This window comes from Thermobia domestica, chromosome 18 (genome assembly GCF_964235325.1).
Source record: "Thermobia domestica chromosome 18, izTheDome1.hap1.1, whole genome shotgun sequence".
NCBI classification, from domain to species: Eukaryota; Metazoa; Arthropoda; class Insecta; order Zygentoma; family Lepismatidae; genus Thermobia; species Thermobia domestica.
The window spans coordinates 166,514,449-166,529,942 of record NC_137471.1 but is presented as its reverse complement, the minus strand read 5'-3'; the positions used below and the strand labels follow the sequence as shown (position 1 = coordinate 166,529,942).

Here is a 15,494-nt window from a genome sequence, read left to right as displayed (position 1 = left end):
TGCTAGAACTAATTCAATGCAGTTACCAGTTCCCTTAGTAACGCTTTTCGGAACGATTTTTCAGTTTGGTGAGTGCTTCATGAACAATAGTTAATAATAATATGAACAGAAGTTTAAAGTTGAACTCTGTGTGTGAAGATCGACTATGCAATAGCTTGTGCTGAATTCATGAATATGTGAAAACCAAATGTAAACTGCTTAATGCTGCTCGTAGAAACTAGAAATATGATTATAAATTTAAACCATAAAATTAAACTAGACTTAAAGTATGCATATTACTAATTCTGATTTAGTATGTTGCCTGTATTTACGAAATTAAGTAGAGAAACTAACTGTGCTGTAAAACTATTAAGGCGCCTCTATTTTAATTCAGGCAGAGCATGTACAATTCGCGGCAAAAAACCTGCAACATGAGGATGTACGTTTATTGTGAAACTACGCCTAACAGCACAGGGAATGAACATAACGTCTAAGTGGAACGAATCACGCCAGGATAAACCTCGGCCTCCCGTGCACACTTATTTTGGAGCAAAAGACTTCGTCATTTCACAATAAACTTATATGATCATGTTGCAGGTTTTTTGCCGCGGATTGTACCATCACCATCTCAGATATTGTTGAAACTTTTTTTTTTAATAGCAACTAGACATGTTTTTAAGGGACTTATATTTTTTTGTTTTGTCGAAAAAATTCCCGCCAAGTAATGGGCCATCAAAGACGCGGAGTACAATTTATGAATTCCCAGACAGAAAATGCAGGTGGGACATTCCATGTGAAATCAACCAATGAAATGACAAAATCTGACCTGACGACCTTAGATTTTTGTAAAAATTGATGCACAGATTTATTACAGTGGGAAATGAAAAACTTTCAAATATTATCCCTCTCTTCCTGAAAGTATTTCCATATAGGGTGTTCAAAAGTTGCCGAAAAGGGCATTTTTTTTCAGTTACAGTGATTATTAAATATAATCATAAAATGGTTAATATATAGAGTAGAGACATGAAACAAACACCATTGGAAAGCTTAAAGATTGCTCTACAAGTTGTACTATATTGGACAAACCTGTATAATAAAAAATAACACTTCAAAAATTCAAATTCAAATTTGGATTTTGAATTTTACAGAGAAATGTCCCTGTAAATTTGTTCAAAATTCTCCTGATTGTAGTCTCGCATGTGTACTAAAACACCACAAAGTTTCATTTGGGCACTCAATGGGATTCAATTCAAAATTCAACATAAATCAAACATTGGAAGATATTGACCCTGTGAATATCTGGATTCAGATCGATAACCATTTGCTTGTAGCTATTTACCTGAAGTATCAAATGATTTTATAATCAACTCCATTTGTTTTTTGCTGTATTCATTTGAATTTAAACAATTATCCACCTTTCGAGTTACTTAGACAGGTATTACATTTCCGAACATTACTCAATAGAGGTCATTATTCTTGTTAGTCAGTATGGATGTTTCTAAATTTATAGGGCTAGATTGATACATGTTATTTTTATTCCTGTGTTTCAGGATTGCTGCTACAGAACTTATTATGAAAGAGAGGGATATATTTCCCTCTCTTTCATAGTATTTGTATCAAATGTGTTATGAAACACAGTGGCAGTCTTCGCAATCACTTCACACACTTTCAGCACAAAAAATTAGTCAATAAATTATTTTTCCTACTTCAATGGTGTGTGACAGTAATCCTGAAACAAAGTAGTGAAAATAACAAGTATCAGTGTAGCCAATATAAATTTAGAAACGTCCATAATTACCAACAAGAATAATTACCTCTATTTTGAATAATATTCGGAAACGTAATACGTGTGTAAATAACTCAAAATGTGGTTAATTGTATAAATTCAAATAAATACATCAAGAAACAAATGAAGTTGAATATAAATTGCTTTGATGCTCTAGGCAAATAGTTACAAGCAAATGGTTATCGATCTGAACCCAGATATTCACACGATCAATAGTTTGCAGTGTTTGGTTTATGTTGAATTTTGAATCGGATCTGATTGGGTGCCCAAAATGAAACTTTGTGGTGTGTTACTACACATACGAAACTTCAATCAGGACAATTTTAAACAAATTCACAGGGACATTTCTGTGTGAAATTCAAAATCCAAATTTTAATTTTGGAGTGCTCTTTTTTATTATACAGTTTTCTGCAATATAGTATAACTTGTAGAGCAATCTTTAAGCTTTCCAATGGTGTTCGTTTCATGCCTCTACTGTATATATTAACCATTTTATGACTATTTTTAATAATCACTGTAACTCAAAAAAATGCTCTTTTTGGCAATTTTTTAACACCCTGTATGGGGACACTTTAAAGAGGAGAGGAGAGGGGTAATGTTTGGGATTTTTTCATCTACTGTTAATAAAGCTGTGCACCAACTTTTACAAAAATCTGAGATGGTCAAGTCTGATGACTTGTTGATTTGACACGGAATGTGCCAGGTGGTTTACAGGCGCCTGTGAAACATGTATAAACAAGCATATTTTTACACGCGCCTGAAAATGGAACACTTTCAAACGCATGAGACAGGTATCGATTTTTTTTCAAGATCATTGCATGTTCATTTCACGTAAACAGGTAGCTTTCATGTTGATAGGGTTGCAACCTTGCAACGAGAAAAATGCGTGTAAACAACATGTAGAGAGTGGAAAGACATGTACGTAACCGACATATTCCATGTAGTTGCCATATACGTTACCTCATGAGGATCTGACGGCAGGTGCTTTTCATTTTATAAAAATGTAATTTTCATGTTATATACATGTGAAATACAGGTGTTAGCGAATTAATGGGCGTGTTAGCACAAATTGGAAATATTGTGCTGTGGCTTTTGTAAATGTAAAAGTACTATTTTGAACCAATGCAGAAACCCTTATGAATAATGTTTGTCTTTATCTCGATTCTGAAAGATATGCAATATTGATTTTAACTTTTGACACTATGTTATTAATTTGTATCAATATTATCCACTACAACGTATTTGTTTAGAAGTACATACTTCTGATTGTAAAAATATTTTTTGCTCTTTAAATCCACTTAAAAAAATGTATCTGAAAATACGTCATTGTTCCATTTTTTCAAATTACATTATAATTTAAAACTACGAGATATACTTTACAAAGGAGTAAAGTGAGCAACCAGGCTGTAACTTCGGACCACTGGGTACGGACATACACTTAGACAAAAAATATAGTAATTTGGCTTCATTCTTAAATATGGCAATGAAACGACTTATGATCTGGATCAAGTGACCGTTTTTATACTCGTATAGGTGTTTAACAAACCCCACAACAAGACTTAGGGGAGATACAACTTCGCACGTGAGATGGGCTAGTGCCTGGAGTACAGATATATTGCTAGAAGGTAAAATCGGCGGAAAAGCTATTTTTGTAAAAATTAAAATCATACGTACTATTAGTTTTACTTTAAAATACAGCCTAATTTTGAACTAAATCTAGCATGCTGTATACCCTTTTAAAGGTTATTAAATTCTGTTTCTTTTTCGTGTCTTATTAAAATGGTTAGTTATTAACCATTTTCGAAAAAATTACGAAAATAGAATAAAATTTTATCTTCAATTCTACTCTTTCTATTTTTTCGGGAAAACGGTGCAGATTTCTCGAAAAGTGCTGAATACAAAATTATAGAGTATAATTTTCTCTTTCTTCTGGAAAAAAGATTATCAGCATCGGTCCATAAATGGTCGAGTTATGAGCGTTTAAAAAAGATCATGATCCGCCATCTTGAATCCAATATGGCGACTAAACAACCATGAACCATATCACATGAACGAACGAAATTAACTCTCTTTTAAGTGGGTAGTAACACCCAGCAGTCAAAATGAGGGCACATATAACTGCACACGTGACATGGGCTAGCGCTTAGACTAAATGGACAAAATGATGAAATGAAAGAAGCAGTAAGACATGGGAAACCCAGCGAAAACCCTCGTCCATTACAGTATTATTATTAATAGTAGTCTGATCTGTATAATTTTCTTGTATTAAGCTTTAGGGATACAAGTATGCGAGCTATACCAGGCACGTAGCCAAGGGGTGGGTCCGGGGGGTCCGGACCCCCCCCTATTGGATGCAAAAATGAAAAACATTAAGGAAAGATAAAACAGAAAGAAAGGAGAAAGAGTTGAATCAGCCTCAAAAATATAAAGCTACAATAAGCGTTTGGTTACTCTTTCTTATGAGGATCTTTGTGTGGAGGAAACGGGGGGGGGGGGGGTCAAGTTGAAATTGGATATTATTGTAAAGGAACATTCCGAATTCAATCTAGCTCCATGTTAACCCTATGCAGCGGAGCAAATCTATCTTCAACATTGGGAGGGACGGGTAAAACAATTCTCATAATTTTTAAGTATGTTCAAAATATTTATGAAGTTGAAAAACAATGCTCTGGAGGATCAGGGGAGCAGAGTTTCTTTCAAAGTTGTGAGGCGGGCAGATTTGAGGCTTATTCTGGGGGGGGGGGGACATCAATTTCATCTTACTTTCCTTTGTGGCAATCGGACACAAATCATCACATTTCTCCCCAAAAAAAACGCATTTCAAATCGGATTATTGGGGGGAAAAGTCCCGCCAGTTTCAAGATTGGAGAGGACATGTCCCCCTCATTCCCCCGGGATTTGCGCCGGCAACCCTATGGACTACAAAAGACGATCGATAAACCAGTTCGGTCAGATAGCCTCTCAGGTAGAACTTAAGCAATGCCCAGAATTACGAATAATATGAACCATTTTGAATTTTGCGGCAACACTAGTCCATTTTATAGGATGTCTTTACTCTCGAAAGAGATCTCGTTGCTATCCTTGACGGCACTAAACTAAGATAAGAGAAATAGGAAGACGAGAAGAACCGAGTTCGGATGACCTCGGAAGACTATGTCTTTTTCAATACTTTTTCTATTCTTTTACGCAAGATTTCTTCATAGTTTTTTAATTAAAATACTTACTAACATATCCTCGTTTTATTGTCCTAACAAACCAATATGGGCATGTTGTCAGTAAAATAGTTTAGATTGATCGATCCCTTGGTATTGTAACCACAGTATTTTATGTCACGCACCCCCCTTCCATTACGAAATTCCGGCTAAATGAACGAATGTATGTTACCAGTAAAATAGTTTAGAATGATAGAACTCCTGGTGTGATAACCACAGTATTACGTCACGGACCCCCCCCCCCCCTATTGCGAAATCCTGGCTACGTGCCTGGCTATACATAGTGTTACATAAATGTGTCATAATATTTTAAGAACAGATTCCTCAGGTCAAAACAAGAAAAAAAAAAGTTCATATGGACCTGTACTCAAAAATTGATAGTTTCGTAGTTATAGGGTGCCGAAAATGTGAAACAGGTGAACTTTAAAACCTCTTAGTTCCACTACTATAGGACTGATGGTATCGGGTAAGACATCATTAAGAATTTGTATGTGAATTATCCAAATATCCATCTTTTAGAACCTTCGGTAAGACAGTTTGTTTGGGAATACTTCATTACTTTCCACCTACCGCTCTAAAAACTGGTGTGCAAGTGCTGGAGTATTCTTAAACATGGATATTTGGATAGTTCATATACCAGTTCCTCAGTGATGTCTTGACCCGACTATCATAGATCCCATAGTACTAAAGCTATGAACTTCGAAAGTTCACTTGTTTCACGTTTTCGGTACCCTGTAACTCCGAAACTATCCACTATTGAGTACAGGTCTATATGAACTTTTTTTTTTATTTTGATGTTGAGGATCTGTTCCCAAAATATTCTCACACATTTATATAACACTCTATATAATATACATCTTTTCGTTTATAGGATAAAAAGTAAATGTATTTAATACTTCACAATGTTGAACTAAATTATAATATATGTATATATCGTTAAAAGAGTCTTCTTTTCTATTATTATTTTTATAAAACAGAATTATTTATTTTATTACATCTACCGCTTGTAAGTTTTATGTAATATATGTACTGACAAATAAAATTGTTAGAAGAATAACTTCATTAATCATATACAATTTTAAAAGTTCAGCATTAGAGAGTATACTCATTATTAAAAAACACTTCTTTTCATCTGTTGTGCAGACACTGTTTATGATTTAGCGCGTTTTTCGTTCGACCTTAGCAACTTAATCGACTATTTAGCACGTATCCTATAGTCTAGTTTGTTTCAGTTTACAGCGTTCAAACCGAGGAAGTGACGTAGGTGATTCGTTTGGGCATAAAATAGATTTCTTGCTATAGATTATTTTATTATCAAATGTTTTTCCTAACTTGTCTGAAGCTTTACACTACCAACCTTCAGTAATTTCTTTTCCATACTTCCACTTTTTTTTTTTTTTTTTTTTTTTTTTAATATTAGATTATTGAAATGGATTCGAACCACCGAACATTTAAAAAAAAAAAAAATCACTTTCCTATGTACCACTCACTTTGCCACGGGACTATTTCTCATTAAATAATATTGTTTTTCCTCACTAGTTCATGTAGAAGACCTGCGAGTGAAGAGTGCGATTCGCATAAATCGAGAGCTACGAAGGTAGTCCCAAAAGTACCCCACCTAACAAAGGAAGAAAAAAAAAGGCAAAGCTCAGCTCGATACACCTTTCCCAGCTATATGCAATAACTTCGATACCCTGTTTATAGTGTGAACCGTCGAGCTCCTCAAAATAGCCATTAACCGCAGACCACCCCACATCTCCATTGAGTTCCCTCATGGCTAAGCGGTTAGTGTACGCGCCTTTGGCATGGGAGATCTGGGTCCTATTCCCGGCGGGAGCTCATGTGGTTCGAATTCCACGTTTAAATTGTAGTTTCACATTTCATATAGCCTCGTGCTCAACGGACTCTAAATTCAAAATAAAATCAATCCACATTTTCATTTTTGACAAATCTTTTAGCCTGAGTCATTTTTTCATGTTTGGAAAGAGAAAATAATCTGACGAGGCTGACTAGCGAATAGGGTGCGTGAGGAAGCAATTCGAACTGTAACTTGGTGATGTCAGCCAACTCAATAATGGATGCATTGTCTTCATGGCATAACACTTTCTTTTTCGCCAAATGGGTTCGTTTTTTCTTGATTTCACTACTCAAATGCTGTAATAAGTTTGCATAATACTCGCCGTTGATTGTTTTTCCTTTTTGAAGATAACTAATGAAACATATCCAACGCGGATCCCAAAAAGCTGACGCCATGACATTGTCAGCAGATGGAACTGTCTTTGCCTTCTTTGGAGCCGATTCTTCCCTTCCAGTTCATTATTTTGACCTTTCCTTCATCTCAAGTGTAAAGTGAGGGATCCGTGTTTCATCCATGGTTATGAATCGGCGCAAAAGCTCGGCTTTATTGCTGAGCAACTTCGCAAAACATTCAATTGAAACGTCCCACGACGCTGTTTTTGTTCCGTTGTAACAAACGCGGCACCCATCTCGCGCACAGCTTTTCCATGTCCAGATTTTTAGTCAATATGCGATGTACAGCACTTGTTGAAGTGCTTACCATGTCTTCTAACTCATGCACTTTCAGTTGACGGTCATCCAATACGGCCATTTTGTGGATTTTCTTTACCATATTTGGCGTGGTCGCTTCATTTGGTCGAACACTGCTATGTTCGTCTTTACAGCTCGTACAAACTGTGCTTTAAACTCTGCTTCCCAATATTTTACTGTTGTAAACAAAGGAGCAGACCCCTCCAGAATAGAATCTAACGCAACATTGACATTGGTTGGACTGAGACTTTTTAAATGAAAGTATTGTATCACACAACGATTACTTTTTTTCTTTCTTTCATATTCACAGATTTACTGAGAGTGTTCATTATTGATGGCTGCTAAACAAATACTAAATAACGTAACGACTTCAAACGTAAAATTTAAGTTTTATAAGGCTGGTACTTTCGACTTAGTAATGTTTTTCAAACAACAACCACCAGCTATACGTCAGGTCAGGTACTTCTGGGACTACCCACGTATATCCCATTGTGTACTTCATGTTTATGCATGTTTAGATAAGACTACCCACAAATTGTAGACTATGTCCATTACAATTTCATGACATAACAAGGTTGTTAAAGAAGTCATGAAATAATGATAAAATATTAAGGTCGGATGATCTTTGAGCACAGGATGGAAAATTCATACATTACCATGTATTGCATCAAGATACGCAATGTATAGACAATATAATGTACGTGAACGAATCCGAGGCAAACAAATAAAGATAGCCGTTAAGTTAAACATGAATGTAATTGTGGATTTTAAGGCAGCAGTGGTCTGTCTCACAAAATAAAGAAACGTGAGGCGAAGGATGAAGCTTTTTATTTATGAACTGAGAGAATATAGTTTAACGTTCAACGATTATACATCGTATGTCGTTCGTTGTCAGTGATAATTGACAGTTTTTATTCTACTGGGACTGGAACAGAGATTCTGTTTATTTCTATATTGTATAGCAATATATATATATATATATATATATATATATATATATATATCGGGTGTTGCAAAATAAGTGTTACAACTCTTGGGAGGTGACTCCTGCCACTGAGACAAAAGAAAAAAAGTTCTCTTCAACTTTCTGCTATCGGACATAGTTTCAGATCTACAAGGTGCCGAAAGCGTGGGAAAATGACTTTCGGACGCCAATAGTTCAGAAACTATCCAACATAAAGAGGGCGGGTAAAAAATTCACTGAAGAAGTCATACCTGCTCTATTGAATTTTGTATGTTTCACAATCCTACTGTGCACGCGCAAGGGATTCCCCAATGGAACGTAGGGAGTCCCGGATAATCTGCCAAATGAAACTTGGTCTAAATGGATATAAATTGCTAGGCTTTCTACCAGGTAACAATAATTTGTTTGTATTAAGTCGATATCTGGAACAAATACAAAATGGCGGACACCTTCATGCTCGTTGTGTGTGGTTGCATAATCGCCAGGTACAGATGCTGGCCAACAGTGACCTGAGTATTAAGTGTACCGAATTTGTACTCAAATGCTCTAGAAAGACATCTGGAGTGTCGGTAGAGCATAACAGATGAAGCAGGGTGATTCACATGTGTGGAAACACTTAATGAAAAATGCCCAGAAATGCATTCATACTCAGTAAACGTGAGTTGAAAGCGTCAGAAATGTAAGGAATAGTATCAAGAACATGAAAGCCATTGCCAATTCACCAATAATATTTCTTCAAACCCAATTTTGAAGTAATTACTCGCATTGGTATCAATAAAAAGAGAACTGAGCACTAGTCGTCTCGGCTGACCTCGGAGAAGTCCCGCCCTTTTGAAGTAACCACACCTCTATTCTCGAGCCGAGTAACTACTCCGCGTTTGATATCAATAAAAATCAAAGACTCCTCTGTGATGCTAGTAACTTCTCCAAATTTGTGGAGCAAGCTAAATAGGTGACTCCGTGCGAAATATGGCAGAGTATATGATTGTTTTACTACGTAGAAAAACTTATAAACTGCATAGAAATGTTGGAAATGGAGATTACAAAAAGCATTATAAGTTTATGAAAGAAAATGTAGTGATTAATACAACATTTTTAAAGGAGAATCAACCGAAATTCGGGGTGGTGGACTACGTAATGATGAAAAGATGCGGGTTTTCTTCAAATGCGCCAATATTGTGGGGGCCCGGGCTCCCCAAAGCTCATGTGAGTCCCCTATTGTATTTATGAATATACAATATTTGGCATAATTCGAGTGCAATTTGTCTTAAAATCCTGATATATATACCTTCTGCATCTGAATGCCCCCCCCCCCCCCAAATTTACAGAGAAATCGGTGCCCTTGGTTTTCTTGCGTTACGTGAGTGATCCGGGATTCCAGGTCGGAATGTCAGGGGATTCTGGTGTGGCTCAAAGTACTGTCTATGACTACCTGAAAATGGATTGTTTCCGGAAGTGTGCGTAATATACAAACAGCAAAGGCAGAGTGGCAAGAACAATATACATTTCCGGGTGCTATCGGAGCACTTGACTATATACAAGTGGCATTAAAGAAACCTAGTATTCTGGAGAGTAATACGTTAATAGGAAGAGCTATTTCGTGGCTAAGTGGTTAGCGTACATGCCTTTGGCATAGGAGACCCGCGTTCGATTCCCGACAGGAGCTAATGTGGTTTGGATTCCACGTTAATCAGTGGGTTCTGTCTCATATAGGCACGCTACTGAAAAGGACGTTAAACTAATAATCAACTCAACTCAACGTTGATAGAAAGGGTGTATACATGAGAATGTATTTTGTTTATGTCAAGGCGAAAGGGGACACGTATGGTGTGGAAAACGCAATCAGATGGACGTGATTTATGACGTGGTTGGCGTGACTAAAGCCAAACAATCTACAAAGACCTTGGACAACACGTGATATGCGCTTGTCGTGTTAATCTTGATATTGCTGGATTCCAATCAACATCCATCAGCTCAAATAGGTTCATTCCCATGGTTTCAGTATTACTTTCTTCTTTCCCGTTTTTTTATTTTTTCTTTTTATTTTTGTTTTATTCTCGCTCGAATATTAAAGATTCTCTTTTGAATTTGTGTCTCAGTCGTAGATGTATTTGATATTTCGTTGCATTTCACTGTAATTACCTTCAAAGTTTCGGCATTCCTTCGTTTACTTTCTGGTAGCTGTGACTTTGAAAGTACCACTAGAAACTCTTTTACAATATCCACAAATGCACTTTGATTGAAGCTATCGTTGCTACTTGCCCGTTTCATGGCTTTTAAGATACAACGCCATAGGTTAAAAACAACGAAATGACTGCACGATGAATGGGAGAAATGAGTAATCACTTCTTTTATTGATACGACTCAGTGCTACGTGCAGAGGAAGCGCGAGTAAACGTTCATAAATCTGGAGCAGACTAGACCTGAGTAGTGGCTTGTTTTATTGATACGAAATTGAGGGAGGAGATTACTCCAGCTGTAGTTACTCCGATTCTCGAGCAGGACTTCTCAGGAGTAGTTACTTATTTTTATTGATATCACCCAATATGATGTACACGGTTGCATACCAATAAGGATGCAACAATGAGGCCAAGTTTAAATTGTGCAATTCTACTCACTAAGAAACTGGGAAAACTAAAGGAATGCCACTAGTGGGATCGCATGATCGATATTGAAATGTGGCCGATGTGTGTGTTGATATCAACATCTAGCTAATGGACAAATGTCAACATGTCGCACTACTGCTGGGACACCGTCTCACGTGCGAAAACTAGGAAAGTAACGTTGTACATTCTGCTATTATATCTGGTGCACCTTTTGGTAGAAGGTAACTAGAACACGATTGTATCAATGTCCCTCTTTGTTTGGGACATTGTCCCACAGTCGACACATATGAAACGAAATATCTTAATGCATGGTTCAAATTCTGATAGAGCGTGAAAATAACAAACTTGTATCATGTCCCACGTCTTCTGAGATATATGACGTACTCAAAATATAGGAAAATACTTCCAGAAATTCGTATCTTACACACAGTGCACATGCCAAGACAAAGACGAAAATGAACCGGTTTTGGCACATTTAACACTACAGCTGGAACACCATACATATGAAAAATAAAACGACATGAGAAATAGGAAGAAACGTCTTAAAGCTCTGATTGTTTACAACTGTGCAGTAGGAGTAACAAAACGAAACACACAAGTATGTCGGGAGGCTGTACAAGAGCGCTTGCCAAACAAAGTGGGTACTCCTCAAAGAAATGAATACAGAGAAAGTGAGGCTCCTTCGAACCTCAGGGCTAGAGCGCTTGCTTTTGCTCGCGTGGTCGCAGTTTCCAATCCTACTGGGAACCCATGGCCTCAGATTCAAGACCCGAGTAGTTATTTTCCTATTTTTCGCACGTGGGATGATGTCCCAGCAGTAGTGGGACATGTTGACATTTGTTCATTAGCTACATGTTGATATCAACACACACATTGGCCACATTTCAATATCGATCATGCGATCCCACTAGTGACATTCCTTTAGTTTACCCAGTTTCTTAGTGAGTAGAATTGCACAATTTGAACTTGGCCTCAGTTGTTGCATCCTTATTGGTATTCAACCGTGTACATCATATTGCATCGGTTTGAAGAAATATTATTGGTGAATTGGCAATGGCTTTCATGTTCTTGATACTATTCCTTACATTTCTGACGCTTTCAACTCACGTTTACTGAGTATGAATGCATTTCTGGGCATTTTTCATTAAGTGTTTCCACACATGTGAATCACCCTGCTTCATCTGTTATGCTCTACCGACACTCCAGATGTCTTTCTAGAGCATTTGAGTACAAATTCGGTACACTTAATACTCAGGTCACTGTTGGCCAGCATCTGTACCTGGCGATTATGCAACCACACACAACGAGCATGAAGGTGTCCGCCATTTTGTATTTGTTCCAGATATCGACTTAATACAAACAAATTATTGTTACCTGGTAGAAAGCCTAGCAATTTATATCCATTTAGACCAAGTTTCATTTGGCAGATTATCCGGGACTCCCCACGTTCCTTTGGGGAATCCCTTGCGCGTGCACAGTAGGATTGTGAAACATACAAAATTCAATAGAGCAGGTATGACTTCTTCAGTGAATTTTTTACCCGCCCTCTTTATGTTGGGTAGTTTCCGAACTATTGGCGTCCGAAAGTCATTTTCCCACGCTTTCGGCACCTTGTAGATCTGAAACTATGTCCGATAGCAGAAAGTTGAAGAGAACTTTTTTTCTTGTCTCAGTGGCAGGAGTCACCTCCCAAGAGTTGTAACACTTATTTTGCAACACCCAATATATATAAACTATTGCTATTTGCTAACGGTAATACACAAATTGAAACCACATTTCTACTTCAGATGACATATGTACTGAAAAAATGGTGTTCTTCATTTCTGGAAAAAAAGAAATAATTTACTTAGTGCTGAGTCCAGTAAATAAGAAAGTTGGGGCAAGATATCATATCCTAATAGCATCGCCTTCGCTGTGGATCGGTTGGTAGAACGAGCAGTGCATTGCATACCAACAGAAACACTCAGTTGCTCAGCATTTCTCGACGGTTACCGGTACAGTTCCTCTCGTAGGGGAGCTACGAGATGAGAATAATTGAGTACTGGTAGTTTGTCATGGTGATTCCGTCACAGTCCTAGAAAATGGACAGCGTAACTTTTGGACTTTTGCGTTGCGTTATTAAAACGGGAGGAGGGAAGTTTTCACATGTTAATTTTTTTTGGTTTTAGGATTATAAAGGTAAGCCGAACTTTCATCCATTGTAGTCATCGGAAAAAGTTCTCTTCATCACGCTTACAGCGATCTAACATTTCCTTTGACATACACTCTCGAATACTGTTCGGGAAACTATTTAGCAGCCGTATCGTTCACCATACGGATACTTTCTGAACATGTAGCTTATTATGAATTATATTCCAGACAGATTCATAACTATTTCAGTGTCAGTTCTTTCCGCGGTATCGTCCTAACTTCCAGTATGATCTCCACTTTCCTTATTATGACGACATCATCTGTGATAGATGATCTCCCGCATCTAGGGGCATCTGAACTTGGGGTGTCCAGTTTGACATTGCCGTTTCCACTTGGATAGCATCTCATAGGATGGAGTATCATTCCCATAGACTGCTTTCATCTGCTAGTAAATTTCTTTTGGTCGTTTTCCCTGGAAATTCAGAAACTGGATGACGTGCTGTGTGTCAATTTTGTGAATCATTGCACCTTGAGTATATACCTTTAAAAAAAGTATAATGTAAAAACCATCCATACGAGTCAATATTTTTTTATGGATAATTAGTAGTACAAGGTATAATGAGCATGTCCGAGGGGGGTTCGTAATTCGTCTCCATGTGAATGATTGCACTGTGGGCATCGACAGGAGTTCTTTTTGTGTATTTGATTTTTCTCTTCTCATTCATTCATTCTTAAAAATTAACTTTTTCATTATTTGAAAACTACTTTTAATGTTTTCTGCAATATATCAAATTTAAGCACGTTTTCTCTTCATTCACTGTAACATGGCAAAAAGTTTTGAAACACAGTTTGCGTCTAATAATCAACACATGTGTGAATCTTTGTTTTCGAACACTGTTGCTCTGTCTCGTCGCTCTAACCAAATATGAACATCCATACTACGTGATTTATATTGTACTGTTATTGGATAAAATAATAATTGGTAAGAAATGTCAAGCTGTCTTCATCATTATTTGACCTAGAATTATGCTCTTTAATGATACAAAACGCATTGTGATATTTCTTTAGTGTATGTAGCATAGCCTGTCAGATTATTTTCACTTAAGTCATTTTCACATCTTTCCTTCGGGAGAAAGATTTTCGGAATTTTATACAGTGAAACCTGTCCATGTTGGCCACCATCGGTTCCATTGAAAAGTGGCCAACTTACAGAAAATAAGTGATTGATGTATTTTTAGAATAGGATTTCTAGTACTTTTAGAATGGAATAGGTTCATTCTAGACATATTTCTTTTCTTCTTTTTGGCACATATGCAGACTTCTAATTTTGTAGTTCTTGTATAGTATCGTCTGCCTCTTGTTAATGAGCTACAAGTGTTTCCCTCGTAGCAAAAATTGTTTTGACAAAATTTTAAGGGAATTTATATCTCAAAACCTCTGCTACCTTTCGACAAGCCGTCAAGTGCCAATAGTTGACAATTGAGATGGTTAGTTTTAACCCTTCAGCACTCGCGCACAGACCGTCACGCGAGAACTCGCACGCGGTCGAAACGACCGCTCTGTAAAATTTGGCGTTAAGGAATGAATTACATAATTTTAAATGAATTGTATATTTGCCAAAAGCGGTGGTGTGTTGGAACAATACAGTCTGGGGAAGGATTAGAGGGGGGGGGGTGAGGGGAAGTTTGCTCAAAGTCACTAAACAAAATCAAAGAATATTTATAGGTGCGGTCGAAAAGACCGCGCTGCGAGTTCTCGAGGGTTAACTTTGAGATTTTTTTTTCCGGAATTACTAAAGCTCCCCACTGATGAAAGGAGCCGATGTAGCTAATGGTTTTACCAAAACAGTGTACAACTTGAATTCCTTGAATTCTTGAACGTGCTTTTTCTTATTCATATCTTCCTTCACTACCCCTTTTTGAGGATAGTGTTCTGGCCATTGATCTCCAAGTACAAATAGTGGAAATTCATACTTCTTTGTGTACAGTCACAAATACAGAACATCTGCCACTCATATGGTAATACAAAAGAGTTAAGAAAAATAACAAAACGGTATTTTGCATTGCTAAGATACGCAGCTAAATTTATCATTATCATCATAGGGTAAACATTGCTTCAATGCGGCCAGCTTCCAAGATAGACAGGTGGCCAACTTGCAGAGTAATAAGCAACGAATGTCTGATGGAAAAATGCAAGTTCAAGACGAACCAGGCTAAGATGAGCAAGTGGCCAACTTGACAGGCTTTACTGTATATTGATTGTTCAGATAT

General features: G+C 37.1%; 1 protein-coding gene across 6 annotated transcripts in view; it reads left to right on the top strand.

Moving 5' to 3' along the window:
* The window catches only part of LOC145675577 (uncharacterized), a 60,428-nt gene that overhangs the window by 17,796 nt on the left and 27,138 nt on the right, over positions 1-15,494 (top strand). The gene's annotated exons all lie outside the window — the stretch shown is intronic.